This window comes from Homalodisca vitripennis, chromosome 2, assembly GCF_021130785.1.
Source record: "Homalodisca vitripennis isolate AUS2020 chromosome 2, UT_GWSS_2.1, whole genome shotgun sequence".
Lineage (NCBI taxonomy): Eukaryota > Metazoa > Arthropoda > Insecta > Hemiptera > Cicadellidae > Homalodisca > Homalodisca vitripennis.
The window spans coordinates 215,965,574-215,974,075 of record NC_060208.1 but is presented as its reverse complement, the minus strand read 5'-3'; positions in this window follow the sequence as shown (position 1 = coordinate 215,974,075).

Genomic DNA, 8,502 nt, shown 5'->3' with positions numbered 1-8,502 from the left:
ACTATGTGGTAGTTACGGGATAAAAAATAAAGGAGGGGACAGATAAACATCAATCAATCTGACAGCTTTTAATAATCTAAAGGGTACTCTACACTTTGTTAAGAGAAATAAAGAGCAAGACGAGTGCGAGAGATAGACCCTGGCCCGCAGATCGCACCTTGAACAACTGAAATCACATACTGCACAAGGAGCGTCCACCAGACACTATACCGACCGATCATATCAGTACGTGACCTAAGGCGATATGGGGAAACACACCAGATTCAACATCTATGTTGCACATGTTCATAGTGAAATTTAATACAGCTTATCAATTAGTTTAAGCAATTATGACAAATGTAAACCAAATTATTCTAAAAAAATAAAACTGAATTTTATTCTAATGAAATGTAATTGAAAATGTTATAAGCATTCTGGCCCGCGGATCACACCTTGAATAACTGAAATCACATACTGCACAAGGAGTGTCCACCAGACACTATACCGACCGATCATATCACGTGACCTTAGACGATATAGGAAAACACTCACCATATTCAACATCTATGTTGCACATGTTCACAGTGAAATTTAATCCAGCTTATTAATTATTTTAAGCAGTTATGACAAATGTAAACCTAATTATTCTAAAAATAAAACTGAGTTTTATTCTAATGAAACATAATTGAAAATGTTATTAGCGTTACTTAGGCCCCGCCACTAGACAACGACAGTTGGACCCTTTACTTGCAAACAGCCGATGATTCAGAAGACTAGACGCTTACTTTCCCGCATTTGTGTTGGGAGTAGAACGGGACGCGTACTTCCCGCATTAGTGTTGGGAGTAGAGCGGGACGCATACTTCAGGCATTAGTGTTGGGAGTACGCATGCGACAGCGCCTGAGCCATTGATGTGGGTCGTTGGGTCCGCAACTCTTCAGGTACAATTGCCCTCTATACAAAGTAAAATGAAATTAAATCATTATTACCATGAGACTGTACGGACACAAGCTAAGCTGTATTAATGACATCAGGTATTTTGAGTTCTCGTATGGAAATAATATCAGAATACGAGGCACGGTTAACTTCCATACAATGACCGTGTCATAGCTTTTCGCTTCTTCTTCGGCTATGGCTATTGAAGAAAAATACTGACAATTCATGTTTTTGAAAACGACTAGAAAACAAGTACTATTTTAAATGTATAGTCAGTTACTTAAACAAGTGGCATTTTGGTTTTAATTTAAATGTGCTGCAAGTACACAACATGTGGTAGAAATATCAATTCATATTTAGGACCTGTAGAGAATTACACTTTTTGTAAAGTACAGGGTGGAGCGCGGTAATTTGCTGATTTGGAAATGAAATAAAAAAATTATGAACCTTAGAAAAAATTATTTTTTATTTTAATTATATTGAACAGTAAGGGAATTTTTAAAATTACATGGTTTTAAATAATTTATCTGGCAAATGTCGACCTTCGGCACCCACATACTGCTGCATACGTTTTCTGAAGTTTGCATTAACTCTAACAAGCATGTCGACTGGTATTCTGCCAATTTCTGCCTCAATATTGTTCCTTAGGTCTTCCAAGGTGTTGGGACGGTTGATATACACCTTCGACTTCAGGTAACCCCAAAGGAAAAAATCGCATGGGGCTAAGTCTGGTGAACCTACCATGTTCTGGCCAGTTCACATCACCCCTCAAAGAGATAAGCCGTCCAGGAAACATTTGCCTCTAACAATTCATGGTAACGCTCGCTGTGTGTGCAGTGGGACCATCCTGTTGGAACCATGTATCCTCTAATTGCATTGCCTCAAGAGCCGGCTGAAAAAAATCCTGTATCATAGTCAAGTACCGTTCGGAGTTCACAGTTATGGCACGACTGTTATCCTCAAAAAATTAAGGGCCAATGATGCCTACTCGTGATATGGCGCACCACACAGTGACGCGGTCCGAATGCAGAGGTCTCTGGTGGACTTCTCTGGGGTTTGTTTCACTCCAGTAGCGCATGTTTTGCTTGTCGACACACCCACTGAGGTGAAAACGTGCCTCATCAGAAAAGAACACAATTGCGTCACGTGGTATAGTTGCAAGCATGTCTTCACAAGAAGTACGCTGTGTCAAATAGGTGTGACAATTGATGGACCACGCACATTTTTATACGGGTGAAATCTCAGTTCATCATGAAGAATCCGGTGGAGAGAACGTCTTGAAATGCCAAGAGCAAGTGATTGCTTCCGAGCAGAGCGTTTTGGAGATTGCAGTACTGCTGCTCTAACTCTATCGATGTTTTCCGGTGTTGTAATCCTTCTCTGAGTTCCCCTTCGTACACATGACACATTCCCTGCTGTTGTGAATGCAGTTACCCAATTTACAATTGATTGCCGACCAGGAACACGTCCGCATGGGGGAACAGCGAATCGTAAACGAAAAGCACGCTGCACTGCAATGATCGAGTGGGCATTTGAAAAATACGCTTCAACACAAAAACGACCTCTCCTCTCGTGTCCACTGCATGATGGCAACTGGAACGCGGAGGAATACAAAATACAAATCTCCCGTCAGCCACTATAAGCCACGCCCCACTCTCCCCTCTCTTCGACCAACAGTGCCGCCACAGCCTGCAGTGCAAAAAAGCAAATTACCGCGCTCCACCCTGTATCATACACAATTTTTAACAAAAAATAATTATATTTTCGGTTTTGGGTGGGCAGTACAATCTCGTTACTAATTTAGTCATATTATGGTTGGAAACTTCAACACGATTAACGACAGCAATTTTATGAAACACTACATGTTTATTGAATTTACAAAATGTTATATTATTTGTAGAAGCCATTCTAAATTGCGCTAATATAATTTTGTAGATGAATCGTCCCCCAGATCGTCTGCTGGATATGCAGCCATCGCTCGCTCTCGTCAAATGTCAAATGTCAGCCCTGAACATGTTCCTACGCAAAAATGTTACTTCCAAAACCAACAGTAACCGACTGTGCAGCGGATTGTTTTAGTGACAACACTGTCGCCATGGTGATGGTACGCTCCTCGACCTTCTGCTTTTTTATATGCAACCTAACAAGGAATAAACCACGGATGTTGAAGCACGCACTATAGATGGGGAATTTACCATAATTTGTCAATAACCTATCCAAAATAACGTTGTTTCGTTACGTTTTGTTACGTTGTTACGTTTTCAGTAACCTGTTACCGTAGTAACATATTACCAGCCGACCCAATCTAGTTATTGGCATCATGCTGTTACTGAAATGACGTTATTGAGTTTCAAGTAAACTGATTCAGGACTATATCTACATCTATGGGTTTATTTATTCATAGTATAACATTTATAAAATCATCACAATGTAAATTTGGGACTGGTAGGTTTGTAGTTTTTAATACAAAAACTTAACTGACTCACTACAATGTAATATTTAACTATCCGTCTTTAAATAGATTACTTATGATTAATGATAACTGAGAACGAACCACCGAATGACGAAAACATTAGGTTTTGCTTTCCAGAAACAATTTTTACGTTTATATTTATTTATTTCAATCTGGTATTTTACTCCCTGTCCCTCCTACACCATTCAGCTCACTTCACTACGTTCTAGCTCATTTTACTTCATTATTATTACCAAAAATCCTTTTACGCCAGGTGTTGAATGGTGAATGTTTGTTATAAAAATATGTAGTTAATATAATTTAAATATTTAATTGCAGAATTTACCAGCCTTGATATAGAAGATGTAAATATCTGAGTCAACGTATACGATTTCTACTACTGCCTAATAAATAAATAAATAAATAATAATAAATAAATAAATAATAATAAATAAATAATTAATGAAATAACATTCCTTCAAAACTCAAAATATTTCAGATATAAAATCTCTCTGTTTTGATTATACACAAAGACATAATATTTCAGAACCGCTAGTCCTATGTCTACATTTAGTTTATTGTACGACGTTAAATCAACAGTAATTTCAGCGACTCGGTAACGTAATACCAGAATAACGTTACAGTAAATGGTCCGTTTCCTAGCCTCATTCCTTGCTCGACAACAGCCTCGGCTGTTACTCAGTAACCAGGTTACTGTGCAACCTAATACCAGAAAGGCGTTGTAAGAACGTGCAAAATCATTCAGCCCGCATGTTGCTGAAATAACAGGGTGTTACTGGTAACACGTTATCCTGGTAATAGGTTACCACTGAATAACGGTGTTACCGACACTCATACGTTATATAATGCCAATCTCTAGCATGCACGTTACCTTGGAACAAGAGCAATTTTCTTTGGCAGCTGCAAAGCAAGTACAAAGGATCCAGCGATCTCATACTTGAACTTGCAGATTTACTCCTTCCCTTTAGCCTTCCACCCACTGACATAACAAACCTAATCTCTTACTGTACAAGTCACATCAGATGTGTTTTATACTAGTCTTTAACGAAATGAATAAATTAGCGTGTTCCTGCTGACTAGAGTCCGAAGAATAGAGAAAGCGCACAGATTTATTCATGTTTTCGCGTGACAGACGAGAGGTGGAGGCAAGTGCCTTAGCAGATTGTTAAGTGAACGATAAATCTTAGTCGGTGCATGAAAAGGGTTGGAGACGTTTGTCTTCTTTTGAAATTTCAGCACAGCCAACCTCGTCAAGACTTTGTTGTTTCATTCTCTTTTTTAATGAAAAGGAAAACATATTTACACAAAATAAACAATATCTTACAAATAATAAATAAAGGGCAAAATAGTACCAGAAATAATTGTTTCTAAACTCAAATACATAAATTAAACTGGATCTTTAAATTTTTTAATAACTTCTCAGAATAATGTCATTCAGATTAATTTAAATAAATTTAGTAGTTATCTCAGAATGTACAGCTTTTTAACCACTAAGGGTGATCACCGTCTGGCATTATCATATTTGGTCTGCTAACGGTGGAGGGGGGTTGATAACCACTAAGGCTCTCATTTCTAGTCTGCTAGAAGGATAGTTACTACCTGGGTTCTAAGGTCTAGCCTTATAGAGGGTGATCACTGTCTTTGATTATCACATTTTGTACTTTAAGTTTAAAGAGCGATGTTTTGGTGTGCTGAAGTCAGAGAGTGAAACAGTTATTATGAGTACAAAAAAATCCGATTTTCTTTTCAAATTACAACAATTTTTGCCTAATAGATCCAACAAGTTTAGTTATACTTGAAATATTTCAGTATAGAGTGGAGTAATACTAAGACCAGCGTAATATTCTTAGTAAAATCCTTATGATAGTTTTTACTTCGAATTAAACATGTTTATAATTATTTTTTTTATGCTTACATTGATAAGAGGGTCTAACTAACTAAAACTAAAACTAGACAAAATTGACACTTTGAAAAGTCTTCTTTTGTCACAAAGCAACTACTTCCCATCATTGTGATTTACTTTCAATGTAAGATATTTTCGGGGCATATAACCGGTTACCTGTTTGTACTGATAATGAAAGTATGCAAATATGTTGGTCTGAAATGTATACTTTCGTTGAAAAGCGACTACATCCGAGCAAGGTGGTATATTTCCGGTCTAAGGAATACGCTTACTTGTACAGTATTCTGTTGAAGAGTTATTCTGGGTCTCAAACTATACTTTTATAGCTCAGCAGGAAGTTTAAAAACAAAACATAGACCTTTTAGGGACGAACATAATTACTAATAATTATGCTTATTGTTATTTTACTACCGGTCTAAGGTATTTTCTGCACAGATATGTAGCTTTTTAGAGCATAAGATACATGTGTATCAAACTTCACATTTATAAAAAAGCGGGAAATTAAAAAACAAAATACCGTTTTTTTCAAATTTATAGCTTGCAGCCCCATTAATACCTTATGCTTGGTTTATCTTCATGAATATGCTTTTTTGTCTATGTGTGTGATATTCAATATTTCTAGCAGAAAGTTTACAAACAAAAGTATAGTTCTCAAAGGGGCAACTACTAGATTTCAGCTTTCATTAATGGTTGGTTTTAATGAAAAATCTTTTACTTTACTGTTAGGAATATGGGGCTGATTCGAGGGGTTTGTAAGATTATTTCTGTCCCTATGTGTTGACTTTCATAAAATGTTTTATTTCAGTAGATTATGAGGAATTTTTGTGTCATGCTTCATGTTTTTATGATATACAAGTTGGGAAAGCAAAAATATTATTCTAGGGGTTATGACCCCATTTTAACCCCTATGCAATCAGTGGTTGATCCCCTTAAAAACTATTTATTTGTTGAGAGCGTAAGACACATGTGTCGAATATCTTTCTAAGATATCGAAATGTTAAGAAACAATATATTTCCTCTAGAGGTTGAAACCTAATTTCAACCCTTATATATATATATATATATATATATATATATATATATATATAATTTCCTATCTAAGCAAGACATGTGGCAAGTTTTAGCATTCTGGGATATCGGGAAGTTGGAAAATTAGTTATGAGTGAGTGTGCTTGTACTCTATGAAATTTCGTCGGTAACAATAATGATTTAGTAAAAATAGTCAAATATCTCAAAAATGTGTAAAAATGTATGTGTATTCCTTACTTGAATGTTGTTTCCAGCATTTAAATCCAGATTAGTAACAAGAGAGCCTACAAAGAGCTTACAGAGATTTACCGACCAAGTTGAAGAGACAAGTGTGAATTAACCCCTTTCCACTCTCTCCTTTACTAAATCTACGTAATTACATCAGCTAACACTCAAGGGTGTGATGGATAATCTGTGGCGTTTCGTAAGGTGGTCATATTTACTTGTGCATTAACTACCACTTAAATTATTCCCCTCTTGACTAAATCAAATTACATCAGATAACACTCAAGGATATGATTGATAATATGTGGCGTTACGTATGGTGGTCATATTAACTAGTACAGTAACTACCAGCTACATTGACTTTCCTCTTGACCAAATATAAATAATTACGTCAGATAACACTCAAGGATATGATTTATAATATATTGCGTTATGTAAGGTGGTCATATTAACTAGTACATTAACTAACAGCTACATATTTTTCCTCTTGACTAAATCTAAGTAAATACATCAGCTAACAGTCAGTGGTATGCTTGATAATCTGTAGCAAGGTGGTCATATATACTAGTACAGTAACTAACAGCTACATACTTTCCTCTTGACTAAATCTAAGTAAATACATCAGCTAACAGTCAGTGGTATGCTTGATAATCTGTAGCAAGGTGGTCATATATACTAGTACAGTAACTAACAGCTACATACTTTCCTCTTGACTAAATCTAAGTAAATACATCAGCTAACAGTCAGTGGTATGCTTGATAATCTGTAGCAAGGTGGTCATATATACTAGTACAGTAACTAACAGCTACATACTTTCCTCTTGACTAAATCTAAGTAAATACATCAGCTAACAGTCAGTGGTATGCTTGATAATCTGTAGCAAGGTGGTCATATATACTAGTACATTAACTAACAGCTACAGACTTTCCTCTTGACTAAATCTAAGTAAATACATCAGCTAACAGTCAGTGGTATGCTTGATAATCTGTAGCAAGGTGGTCATATATACTAGTACAGTAACTAACAGCTACATACTTTCCTCTTGACTAAATCTAAGTAAATACATCAGCTAACAGTCAGTGGTATGCTTGATAATCTGTAGCAAGGTGGTCATATATACTAGTACAGTAACTAACAGCTACATACTTTCCTCTTGACTAAATCTAAGTAAATACATCAGCTAACAGTCAGTGGTATGCTTGATAATCTGTAGCAAGGTGGTTCATATATACTAGTACAGTAACTAACAGCTACATACTTTACTCTTGACTAAATCTAAGTAAAATACATCAGCTAAACAGTCAGTGGTATGCTTGATAATCTGTAGCAAGCTGGTCATATATACTAGTACAGTTACTAACAGCTACAATAAAAAAACTAATAAATAATCAATGGAAGGATTTATCCATTTTTTCTTTAACAGCAGATGTATTTACATTTTTATTTTAGTTATTTAATTGCTACTAGCAAGTTAAACTAATCTTCAGTGCCGTAAATGGCAGCGAGAGTAACAGAAACACAAACACGATAAAGACTATAGTGCGGTGATTGAGAATCAGTGTTGGAACATCACACAGGCACAACCGCTTTATTTAATCAACAATTCCAACGTCCCATCGGCGGGCAGTACCGGATGTCAGCCGCGCTTTGCTCAGATGTTTATTTGATTTCCGGCCGTGAACGCGGTAGACACCAGAGCTAACAAACGTCCCGGCAAACATCACACCGAAGTCACTTTGAATATGTTTCATTGTTCGGTTATTTGCGACACCCGTTTAATAACCGTTCTGCTGAAACTCGGTTTTTTGAATGGTTTTAAATCAAATGAGGTTGGATCGGCTCGCTCTATCTTTTTAATTTTAGTTAGCCTATACAATTGTAGATATATCTCATGCACTAATAAACACATGGCTAGGGGCCTATATTGTTTATTTTCATATATATAATCTTGAGTAAA